Consider the following 13,023-nt stretch of genomic DNA (forward strand, 5'->3'; position numbering starts at 1 on the left):
GGTTGTGTTTCTGAATGTGCATATTCAAAAAGTAATATTGAGTAAAATCATTTTTTTAATTTAAATTCTTTATTGTTTAAAGTATTACATGAGTCTCCTTTTTCTCCCATTGTAAAATCACTTTTAATAATCATATCTTTTGTGATAGTTTCAATAACTGATAAATTATTTTAGACACCATTCAATATTTTTAGATGTATATGTATGCATACTACTGAATATCTTATTTGAAAATAAATAAAATTTTAAATAAAAATTCATGAAATTATTTTTAAAAGTTGGTAATTACAAACTTTTTCAAAGTATAGTATGCACATTAGTGATTTTCATCAAAATAATTTATGTGCTCATTTCAGTATTCTGCCAAAGGAAGCCCATAAATCAAACCCTTATTTTTTAAGGCAGTACTTACTAGTTAGTTGATAAGAAAATGCTTTTATTGTTTCCGATTGCCAGGAGAGCTAGAGCATCGGTAGAGTAGGGTAGGTAATGCTTATGTTCATGTTCAAATCCCCTGTTTTTGCCAAATGGGCCAAAGTAAAGTTCTAGAGTGAGCAATGTTACTGACACCTTGAGATATGTTGAAGCTGCTGTTGCTAAACTTAGAAGTTGGCATGGTTGGACTTCCTTTGTAGTAGCTCACTTCCACCTAACATTCTATTTTGTTAGTTAAGCTTTGTGATATAACTTGCATTTTATCTTTACTTTCTTCAAAAAAGAAAGAAAGAAAGAAAGAAATTAATCTGTATTTCATTTCATGGCAGGAAAACTGATCTACAAACGTGAATTTTCCCCCTGTTTCTTTAAGGAGGATTAACCAATTAATTTGGACTCTGAGGCCCTGAAAAATGTTATGGCAATATTAACGTGCAGTCTGCTCTCACTGAAGTCTGCCTGGGTGTGTTGTTTCCCCCAGAGTGGGCTCCACCCTGCTCTAACCGCACCGAGTGTGGATATCTCGCTGTTTAAAACAAAGTTCATTTTTAGGGCAGCATTGCATCAGAATTGCCACACAGAACCAGCTTAAGAAATGTACAGCAGCTTCCATCTTTTTTGTAAGTAATGGATTGTCTATTGTAATACTGATCATGCACAGCTTAGAGGGAAGCATAGATAAGATAGATGGTTAATTTTGAGCCAGCTGCTAGTAACATGTAATATGCTTCTTGGGGAGGAGCCTGTGGCTTTATCACCGAACTAAATTTTTTCCTATTCTCTTGTTGGCTCTGTTTTTCTTTAAGCGATTTACTAAATTGTGTTTAATTGTTTTTGGGGAATGACTGTTTAAACTAAGGAAAATACTGGAATAGTGTTTTACACTGAATTTATTGGATGCATTAATAGCATAATCTGGTAGTGCTGTATTTCGAATCATCATAGCATGAACTTTGTGTGTAAGAAGGGTTCATTGAATTTTTAAAAAGGCAGCATCTAAAGAGCCTTTATTTCTGTTATAATGATGCTTTGTCCTGTTGCTGTTGGGTATTTGTCAGAAGAGTTGGGGAAGGCTACAGCCAAAAGTTCTGTTCCATGCCTTATCTATGCTTCTGTGTTCTTTCTAGAGTTTATGACATGAACAGTAAGTTAAACTATAGGAAAATTATTGTTATTTAATGAGGTTCATGTTCAGTTTTTTCTTTGCAAATGGGGTCTGACGTGCCCCTCTACACACACATTAGGGTTCTGTTTCTGGCTAGTTTTTAAGTGCCTGTGTAGTGTTTAATTATGCACTGTCCAAAGTGGGCTGGTTGAGAGAGGATGTGCTTGGTGATGTCTAAACTGACTGTTTTCTTCCTCTCGTGCATGTTCATTGTGTACCCTTGTGGAGTAGACACACCCATTCCGTCCAAGCAAGTCGAACCACTTGCCCCAGATAAAATCAGAGCTGAATGTTGAAATTGGTAGGTTTCAATAAAGCTTGCAGGGGTGACGTTGTGTCATCCTTTTTGAACTTGGACTTCTTAACATTTCCTTGCTTCAGTTTCCTCTTTGTAACTTGGTAGTAATTGTGTTTAGCAACTTTATAACATCACTAGAGGTCTAGTGCACAAAATTGTTCACCTTGAAAGGAACCGTGGGCCACGAGGCTGCGGTGGGCACAGAGATGGGTCTCAGCCCATCCTCTGCACCGCTGCCCAGCCCCTCCCGCTGCAGCCCCAGTCCCCTGTCTTCCAGAAGCCCTGCTGTCACCGCTGCTCCCACACACTGACAGGGCTGGTGTCAACAGTACATGGGAGTGGGGCCGGCGCTCTCAGTAGGTGCAAGCAGTAGCTGCTGCCCCCATCAACCCTCAGGAGCAGGGGGAGGTGGAGAAACCCACAGGGATGATGGGGCCAGCAGCCGCCGCTTGCACCCACTGATGGCACTGAGCCATCCGGACCAGCACCGGCAGCAGGTGTGAGCGCCAGGCGGGACCATGGTGAACAGGAGCAAAGAATTTTCAGTAACCACTAGAGGCTCGCCCTGATGACAGTGACCAGCGCCCCGCCTTGGTTTGGTGCCCCCACTCACCACCATCCTGCCACTGCCAACACCCACCATGTTCTACATGCCGACGCCTGCTGTGTTCCGTGCGTGCCCCCTGTTGGTCAGTGCACGTCACAGCAACCGGTTGTTTGGTTGTTCTGCTGTTCAGTCTATTTGCATATTAGGATGATACACGCACACACACACACACACACACACACACACACACACACTCTCTAGGAACCTGGTGCATGAAATTCGTGCACGGGAGGGGGGTTGTCCCTCAGCCTGGCCTGCACTCTCTCCAATCTGGGACCCCTTGGGGGATGTCTGACTGCCGGTTTAGGCCTGATCCCACAGGGACATCCCTCTCGCAATTCAGGACCACTGGCTCATAACCACTCACCTGCTTGCCTGCCTAATGCCCCCAACTGCCCTCTCCTGAAGGCTTGGTTGCCTCCAGCTGCCCTCTCCTGCCAGCCTGATCACCCCTAACTACCTTTGCCTCGGCCCCCACCACCATGGCTTTGTCCAGAAGGAAGTTGGACATCAGGAAGATGGCCAGTCAACCCGGTCTAATTAGCATATTACCCTTTTAATTAGTATAGATAGATTAGGATGTGAGAATAAAGTAAAATCATTGTATCACAGAAAAAAAGCACTAGCCTGGGAATCAATAGGCTATTTCTTTGGATACTAGTTTCTTTACCTGTAATACTAGGGATTTGGGTTAGCTCTCTAAAATCTTTTCCAGCTTAGAATCCTAATATTCTTTTGTAAAGACATGCATATTCCAGAACTACTAAAACGAATGTTAGAATTGATAAATGTTTAAATACTAACCCAGAATCATTCTTATAAATGACATGAACCAAAGATTTGCTTATATAATGTATATACTAGTATATCAGAAATTTTGTAAATTTGCTTTTTAATATCTGAGCAGTAGAATAGCTATATAAATAATCTCCTCAACAAGAAAATAATTTTCAAGTTAATACTAGATAAATGTTTTATCACAAGTGTGTAGCATTTCATTAATCATTGCCTGTACTCAGTATACAATAGTTATTAGTTGTGTCACCTTGGGTAAATGGCTTTAAAACTTCCTTTCGATGTTTTGTATCATGACCCAATACATACACTACATATACACACTTAATCTCTGGAATAAATTTTTCTTACAACACAGAAAACACAGCTATTTTCTGTTCTATTTTGTTTTTTAAAAATGTTGGTTTTCATCCACTGAGCTAAATAATTTCTACTGTCCATTTGAACTCAGAGAATACAGTTAGTTACTCGTACACTTTTAAAGTTGCTCCGGAGTAAAGCTTGCCAACCAGTTTGTTGTTAAATATTGAAATTAGAAGATTTTCTAAATAGATCTTATTTGTAACTTTTGAAGAAAGTCAATGATTAATATCCTCAATAATACTCCTAGTTTTCTTATAATAATTCTGTAATTATAAAGAATGGAGTGAATTTCTTATACCAAGTCCAATAGAGCTGCTCCCAATCTCCCTTCTTTTTACTCCAATGTGCTATGCAAATTTTACCCAAGCCAGCCCGGCTACCTCATTCTCTTTATTGGCTGTATAGTACTTCAGTATATGGCTGGATATACTGTAATTTATTCATTCACCTTTTGATAGATATCTGGATTATTTTCAGGTTTTTCCCTTTCTCCCCAATCAGATATATTTATGTCATTAGTCTTCTCTTCTACTTCCATTTTGGGACAGAATCCAGAACCTAGGTGCTATAGGAAAGGATGATAGTATTGTGTGGAAGTGGGGAACCCCTCACCAATTTCTCCTCTGGTTAGAACACCAAAGGTAGGCCCCTAATGTCCCAGCCATTCACGCATAGGTAAGCACTGCTCCAGGGGTCATTTTCCAGCAGATTAATGAGGTGATGTTGAGTTCAGAGTTCAGTAACTTGAGTGTGAGATTATAGGTAGACCACCTATAAGCTCACCTATAACTCCCTTTTTCCTCAGTTTTACCATCTATAAAATGAGACGTTGGAATAGACGAGTTCTAATGTCCCTTCCAGCTGTAATATTTACCTAGTATTTTTGTTGGTATATTGGTTTATATAACCTAAATTATATGAAGTTTCTATTATTTAATTGAAAACATCTTTTGTTTATATTGTGTGGTCTGCAATGTATTTGACCTGCCATATGGCCTAAGCTCTTTGAAAGTTTAAGGATGTAAAAAAGGGAAGTTGAATATTCTATATTTTACATAAACTCTCCTTTATAAAATGTCGATTTCCAAAGCACAAAACCCATTCCACAAGTAAAAGCAAATCCTTTTATCAGACTTGAATACTTGAGGAGAAGATTCCGAGTGAGGTGATGTTTGTTTTTAAAATGGATCCTTGTAATATTCAATGAATCTAACCATTCAAAGCTAATCCTAAGGGCTTAGAAACTTGGCTTCAGCCCCCTTGTTTAAGTTGTTTTCACATCCTAGCCCTCTAATCCATCTCTTTGTTTCCTTGAATGCTAAAATTGATATTGCTTGACATAGCTAACATTTTCTGTTTTGGTGCTGAGGAAGCAGCCTTAGAGGTCAACTGTACACCATCATCCTGCCAGCAAAGTTATTAAGTTACACAGCAAAGTTATAAAGTCACTGAAGCAGGAATCTTTGCTGTCTTACACGTGGGTTGTTTAGCACTGTCTGTTTCACAATTTCACTCTTGTAATTCTGTCAAATGACACCTGTCCTGAAAGCAAAATGGTATAAGAACTTCAGAGTTCCATTGTGTAATTACAACAGGAAGATAAACATTTTCTTGCTCTGTAGTGTGTATTTGTGTGCTGGTTACCCTAGCTTCTTGGCAGAAGGCTTAACATACTTTGAATATGTATACCTCTCTAAAGCCAGAGATATTATTTATTATCCAAGTAATGTTAGATAATTATACTACTGGTGTTTCATGGTAATTTTTATATCAATTGTTTGACATATGGTTCAGGTATCAAAATGTATTGAGGACCTTGTAGAACACAAACACTGCATTAAATGATGGGACTGACTAGATGGCAGAGACAATCTCACTGAAGTCTACTAAGTGACAACTGTCCCTATTTTTTTCATTGTTGGAGTTTTCTAATGTCCACTGGTAAGTGGAAGGAATGGAGCAAGTTCTTCAAATTTCAGTCAATGAAAATGAAGCATATTTGCAATATTTAAAAGGGTTTCTTTTGTATGTCTTACAAGGCACTCACTGTCAGTTACCATGCAGGCACATTCTTCTGTATGTGTGTCTTACATTAGTGAATCATTTTCTCACTAATCAGATTCTAAAGGGAATAAAGTTGTGATGCTTGGACTCATAGAGCCTCAATTTTAGCCTACTAAACTGTATCTGAGTTATAAAAACCTGTTGCAGTCATCATGCCTCAGATAGTCTAATGACTTAAACAATTGCTTGTATGAAATTAATCTTGAAAGTGATCACACTATGTCTTGATGACACATCCTAATACCTTCTTTGTCAAGTTACCCCATCCATTGTGGTAGTTATGTCTAAGGAAATTCACTACAGTCAGAAATATACAGGATACTGCTGTCTGTCTACAGGATGTTGAACAAACTCTAAAACATCTTAAATCATTTTAGAAAAACAGTCCTTAGCAAAACTAGTCAAATAGCTTATAGTTTGAGCTGAAGCAGAAAACCATTTTAAACAAGAGAGAGAGAGAGAGAGAGAGAAGAAAACCTTTAATCATTACTCTGGTCTGTTATGCAATCCCAGAAGGGACTGACGTTTCTCCTTTGGAGCCCACCCAGCTTTTGGCTAGGGTCCTGTCACACACAGTGGGAATTCACTTCCTATCAGGAAACGCTGTTTTTCAATGTATTATCTTGTTGAGACAACCACAGTGAACAATAGGCTATTAATGTATTAGAACAACAAGTGTCATAACTAAGCCAATATTTGCTTTGTTTTGAGTGTTGCACATTAAAAAAACACACACATACAAAAAAACCTTTGGCTGGGCTTCAGAATATATTTGTACCCTTGACCATCAGTGACTGCTACACATAAAAGCCATGACAGTTAAAAAGAACAAAGAAGAAAGGTTGTTTTAATAATGGTAATGAACTTTTGTGGGTTTACGCTCTTCCTGTGCACAGGGAGACAATAATAAATTGAATAATTTCAAATATATCATTAAAGTATGGGAAATGTCCATTTAAAAGTCCATTTTGAGTTTTGGAAGCGACAGCAAGAAATGGCATAAAGAAAAAAAGTCTCCAACTCAAGTTTTCTTATGAAATTTCAAACCCTTATATTAGATATAAAGTATTCAGTTTTGGATATTTATATTAAAAATAATTTTATAATACTGCTTATTTGGGAACTGACAGTTTTTTAAAAGCCGTTACTTTTCATATTGATTAGGAAGAAGAAAATTCCATTTAAGGTGTAGTCAGTTAATATAAAGTTACTATAATTATGTTACAAGGAGTACAATAAAATTTCAGAGCTGGTAGCTAAACCTAGAGGTCGTTGGTCAAACCACCTCACTTTGTATATGAAGAACTTCAGACCTTATCTGTTCTTTGAAATCTTCTTTACTATCTTAATCCAAAATTCTGTTTATTAGCATTTCTCAACAGCTCTTGGAAATCTCACATTATCCTTTTTTAAATATATTTTTATTTCAGAGAGGGAGGGTAAAGGGGGAAGAGAGGGGGGAAAGGGAGAGATGGGGAGAGAGAGAGAGACGGGGAGAGAGAGAGAGAGAGAGAGAGAGAGAGAGAGAGAGAGAGAGAGAGAGAGAGAGAGAGAGAGAGAGAGAAACATCAATGATGAAAGAGAATCCTCAATTGACAGTGCTGGGGATCAAGCCCACAACCCAGGGCACATGCCCCGACCAGGAATCGAACCGTGATCTCCAGGTGCATAGGCTGATGCTCAGCCAAAGAGCCGCACAGCCGGGCAGTCTTTTTTGGCAGTTATCGTAAAATGCTTTTACTACCAGTTATCTTTCCATGTGGTCATGTTTTAGTTCTCTCTTTTATTAAACTGGAAAGTCCTTAAGGATAGGACCTAGACCTGTGATTTATATTTCTTTATACCCTTAACATTTAATGTCTGCTGATTGGTTGAATAAGTAGTTTTTTGAGGGGTTAAGATGACATTTGTGTAGCATTATTTGTATCTGGTCTCAAAACATAGCAGTAACTATACATTTTTTTAAAAAATTGCTCATTTAATTTATTTTTACAAATAAGTCTTTATTGTTTCAATTATTACAGTTCCTCTTTTTTCTCCCCATAGCTCTCCTCCACCTGGTTCCCACCCTACTTCATGCCCTTACCCCCCCATTGTCCTCATCCATAGGTGTTCAATTTTTGTCCAGTCTCTTTCCCAACCCCCTTCACCCTAGAATTGTCAGTCCACTCCCTTTCTATGCCCCTGATTCTATTATATTCACCAGCTTATTCTGTTCATATTTTTTATTCATTTGATTTTTAGATTCACTTGTTGATGGATATGTATTTGTTCTCACTTTGTTGTTCATCATTTTTATCTTTACCTTTTTCTTCTTCCTCTTCTTAGAGAATACCCTTCAGCATTTCATATAATACTGGTTTGGCAGTGACGAACTCCTTTAGCTTGTTCTTATCTGTGAAGCTCTTTATCTGACCTTCAATTCTAAATGATAGTGAAGAAAGGAAAAAGATGTTGCTGGGGCAGACAGATATACTCAAATAATTTAAAAGCATCATACACTATGACAAAGTACTTTGGGAATACCAATGGGAAACAAAGGCTAATTCTGGTGGGAGAGATTGGGGAAACTATAAGGAAGAATTTGGCTTTTAAATTAAGACCTCCAGTGTGGATTAACATTTGGATGGATGAAGATGAGAGGGGAAATAGTTTAAGTGTGTGAGAAACAAGGTGAACAAAGCCTTAGGGAAATAGCTTTTGTTTGGAAGAGACATCATTTTCCAAAGTCTATAGGAGATAGACTTGAAGCCTTCTTCATCCTATTTTTAGAGCCTCCCAGGCTTGATTCCTAAGTATTTTCTTTTAGGATGAGATTCTAGAATACTTTTTCTTTTCCCTTGAGGGAAGGACTAAGAAAATGACATTGTGGTAAATTACAGTGTGTAGCTTTGTGCTTCTCAGTTGTAACCATGAACCTCAAGGGTTTAAGTATCCATACTACATTTTATATGTTTGAAATAAACTTTCCACCACTTTACAACTCTGTGAAACCCTTCCCTAACAATAGAGATCAAGGGTAGACACAAAATATTTACCAAACTCTAGAGAGCTACTTAAGTGGCTAAGCTCCATGAAGATTGCTTTTATTTGACAATAAAGTACTTGATGTGGGCTTTAAGTCCAGCTAAATGAGCACTAAAGAACTAAGCTGTAAGTCTAGTCTTCGTGGGCCTCAGAAAAACAATAGTCCTTCTGCAAGCCTGAGTTTAAAATATAGCAAAGACTTTAAGTGGTCCCTTCCAGCATGTGTGAGTGGGCACAAAAAGCTGAGTCATATAGTTTACTCTGGTAAATTACCACGAAAGTTTGAAAGAGAAGCCTTCCCATTATTTAAAAATTAGAGGCCTGGTGCATGAAATTCATGCATGGAGGGGTGTCCCTCAACCCCCATCTCCAAACTGGGACCCCTCAGGGGATCCCTGTAGGATCAGGCCTAAACCAGCAGTTGGATATCCCTCTCACAATCCAGGACTGCTGACTCCTAACTGCCCGCCTGCTTGCCTCCCTGCCTGCCTGATTTCCCGTAACCGTTTCTGCCTGCCAGCCTGATCCCCCCTAACTGCTCCCATGCTGGCCCTATCAACCTCAACTGCTCTCCCCTGCCATCCTGATCGCTCCCAACTGCCCTCCCCTGCTGGCCTGGTCACCCCTAATTGCCCTCCTCTGCTGGCCATCTTGTGATGATATCACACAAGGGCCTGATGCCACGTAGGCTTTTATTATATAGGACGGTACAAATGACCCTAAATTCTTATGGAAACACATTTTTTTAAAAAATATAATGAACATAAACTGACAAAAATAGAGTCAGAGACATAGAAGCATCGAACAGATTGTCCAACCTCAGAGGGAAAGAGGGGGGGTGGGGGGAGGAGAGGGGTAAGAGATCAACCAAAGGACTTGTATGCATACATATAAGCATAACATGGACACATACATTGGGCGGGTGGGGGGGGGGGGCATGTGCTGGGAGGTGGGAACAGCCAGGGAGAGACCAATGGGGAATGGGGGTGGGAAGACATATGTAATACTTTAAACAATAAAGAATTTAAATTAAAAAATAAAAAAATCTGTTAACCTTGAGTGCATACCTACAAACCCCTTAAAATCAAGAAATTGGAGCTTGAGTCTTTAAGTGCTTTTCTTCTCATAAAAGTTAACATTTTATGTAATGTGCTGAGCTTCTTAAATTAATTTACTGCCAAAACTTTTAGTTGAAGAAATTTTTTAAAAATATATATATTTTATTGATTTTTGTACATCGAGGAAGGGAAAGAGATAGAGAGTTAGAAACATCAATGAGAGAGAGTCATCGGTCAGCTGCCTCTTGCACACCCCCTACTGGGGATATGCCCACAACCAAGATACATGCCCTTGACTGGAATTGAACCCGGGGCCCTTCAGTCCCCAAGCCGATGCTCTATCCATTGAGCCAAACCAGTCCCAGCTAGTTGAAGGAATTTTTAAATGAAGTGTATATTTTAAATCTTTTTTTACAATGACAGATCATATGATCTATATATCACATGATACTCATGCAAAATGACCCGAGTAAGAGAAATTGAGGGACTTAAGTAAGTCACATTTTCTTTTGGAACCTGTTTCTTCATTTGGAGAAAAGAGAATATAGGACTGGATGTAATCATATCTTATATCCTATTATTCTCTAACTCCTTTAAATTCTAAAGGTGCTATTTCTCTTTTGTTTCTAATTAGGCGGTGTTAGGGAAGGCAGTATTTATTTCTAAAGAACTGACTTTGATTCTGCATAGGTGCTATCCATCCACATTGTTATGCTGATAAAATGCCTCCTAAAATAGATATTATTGGAATGGAAATTCCATTGGAACAGTGTGTGTATTAGTTTTCTAGGACTGTCATAGCAAAGTACCACAAAGTGAGTGGCTGAAAACAACAGAAACTTACTGTCTTACAGTTCTTAAGGCATGAAGTCAAAATTCAGCAGAGTTGGTTTCTTGCGGAGGCTCTGAAGCAAATTGTTTTATACTTCTTTCCTAGCCTCTAGGACTTGCCAGCAGTCCTTGGTGTTCCTAGGCTTACAGATACATCAGTTCAATCTCTGCATCCATCATCACATGGCTTTCCCCTGTGTGTCTCCTCTATGTCCCTGTGTCCACATTTTTCTCACTTTTTTCTTATAAAGACCCTAGTCATTGTGTCCTAATTCAGTATAACCTCATCTTAATTTGATTACAAATTATGACTATTTTCAAAAAGATCACATTTCTAAGGTAATGACATAAATTTGGGGGGATACTACTAAACTCAGTACAGTATGTAATGTTGAACTTCAAATCTACAGATGGTTCATTTGAAAAAGCTAGTTTCACAAAAATAGTTTGTTTTTACAAAAACAGATTTCTGAGGTTGATAAATATCTCTTTTCATGGACCTCCGCTTAAAACCATTATCAGATTTCTAAAATGACAAGTTATAACCAAATATTTCTAAAAGTTATTTCCATGTACTATTATCTGTGTTTAAATGGCTCAATATTATACTTTCCATAGGGAAAGGTAGGGGAGGGGAGAGGCTCAGGGGAGAGACACACAGATGAGGTTACGGTGATTTGAAATTCTCCATACTAGCCAAAATCTGAAGTACGAACTCCTTTAACTCAGACTTCTTTGTAGTAATGATGTATTGAGTTACCTACAGCTTTTGGATTGACTTTTACAGCTGTATTTTATAAATTATAGCTATAAAAGCCAAAAATCTTTAGCTGGAATACCTGAAATAGGAGATCAAGATGAACTCTTGGGACTTACTCATACCCTATGTTCTTTAACATTTTATTGGTATATATTTGAGTAGTTTTTAAAATAAGGAACTTTGCCTCATATTTTTTGTGCCCTTCCAACCTCACTCACTGGTCACAATGACCACATTAAAGATAGACCTGTTAGAAGTATTGTCACAAAAGAGTTTTCTAGGTTAGCCTTTTGGGTGAATGTTTGATTTTGCAAAACTCAACTCATCCTCTCTAATAAAGAGGGAATATGCTAATTGACTGCCACACCCTCAAAGATGGCAGCGCCCACAGCCACAAGATGGCAGTGTCCAGTCCTCTCAGCCCCACTGGGGCAGCAGGCATCTGGCTGCTCCACACACCTACCTCCGGAGTCGCCCAATCCTCTCAGTCCCCCAGCCACGCAGGGCCAACCCGAGGTGCAGGCAAGCCTCGGATGTTGGCTGCCCAGCCACCCAGGGTCACCCGAGGCTCAGGTAACCAGGGCCAGCCGAGGTTTGCATTGCTGGCAGTGGCAGCAGCAGAGGTGTGATGGGGCATCACCTTCCCCTAATCACTAGGTCACCTCCCACCCCTGAGGGCTCCTGGACTATGAGAGGAGGCAGGCCAGACTGAGGGACCCCCCTTCCAGTGCATGAATTTTCATGCACCAGGCCTCTAGTTTTTAATAATGAGCTTTGGGGAATTGCTTGCATTTCTTCAGACTTAGGAACCAGAATTTCTTGGTTTCTTCTGGAGGCTCAGAAGCAAATTCTTTTATGCCTCTTTCTTAGCCTCTGGTACTTGTCAGCAATACAGCAGTGAATGCCTTGGTGAAATAGGTAGATGTAAGATTGGAATTTCAGGGAGTTAAGTTTTCTATATTACTTGTATTCTGATATTCACTTGGGAAAGTTTCCCAGGTTTCTAGAGTAGATATGCAGTAATAGGTAAGAGTGAATTTGACCTCAAACATTACTCTCAAGAAAATGTCAAGAGCAAAGACTAAATTTTTAAGCTCAGTACTGGATAAATAATTAAGTAGACTTTAGTACTGAAGGAATGTGAGGGTTGATGTTTCTTTTAAAAAAAAAAAAAGCTTTGTGCCCAGGACTTACTTACTGTATTTTTCGGACCATAAGACTCACTTTTTCCCCCCCAGAAGTGGGGGGGAAAAGTCCCTGCGTCTTATGGTCCAAATATAGCCTACACATATACTGTAAAAAAAAAGTTTTTTTACTTGCCCAGCTCTGTGTGGTCTCTGTGTGCTTGCCCGGCTCTAAAATGGTTCTAAATGCTGCTGTTTACTTTACAGGGTTGATTACATGTGTTTATGACTGTGATGTTGGGTTTTAATGCACATAAAATATTTTAGGACACTATTTGTTTCAGAATCTTTTTTTCTTCATTTCCCTTCTCTAAAAACTGGTGCGTCTTATGGTCTGGTGCGTCTTATGGTCCGAAAAATACGGTACATACCAAATAGTAAAGAACCAAAGACTTAAGGTATCTCCAGAAATTAAGCGCAATGAATCTTTCTTTAA

At 38.9% G+C, this 13,023-nt stretch overlaps 1 protein-coding gene across 6 annotated transcripts in view; it reads left to right on the top strand.

Annotated features, from left to right (window-relative positions):
* Window positions 1-13,023, top strand: part of ADD3 (adducin 3) — a 102,740-nt gene that overhangs the window by 53,349 nt on the left and 36,368 nt on the right. Inside the window, exon 1 of one of the 6 annotated variants that reach the window (XM_084903384.1) lies at window positions 948-1,055. The exons of 4 other annotated variants lie outside the window; for them this stretch is intronic. The gene's annotated coding sequence lies outside the window, so the exon portion shown is untranslated. Of the gene's footprint in view, window positions 1-947; window positions 1,056-13,023 lie in introns of those variants that run through there. One more of the 6 variants, XM_084903387.1, reaches the window with a different exon arrangement.

This window comes from Pipistrellus hanaki (assembly GCF_964339955.1).
Source record: "Pipistrellus hanaki genome assembly, chromosome: 14".
Lineage (NCBI taxonomy): Eukaryota > Metazoa > Chordata > Mammalia > Chiroptera > Vespertilionidae > Pipistrellus > Pipistrellus hanaki.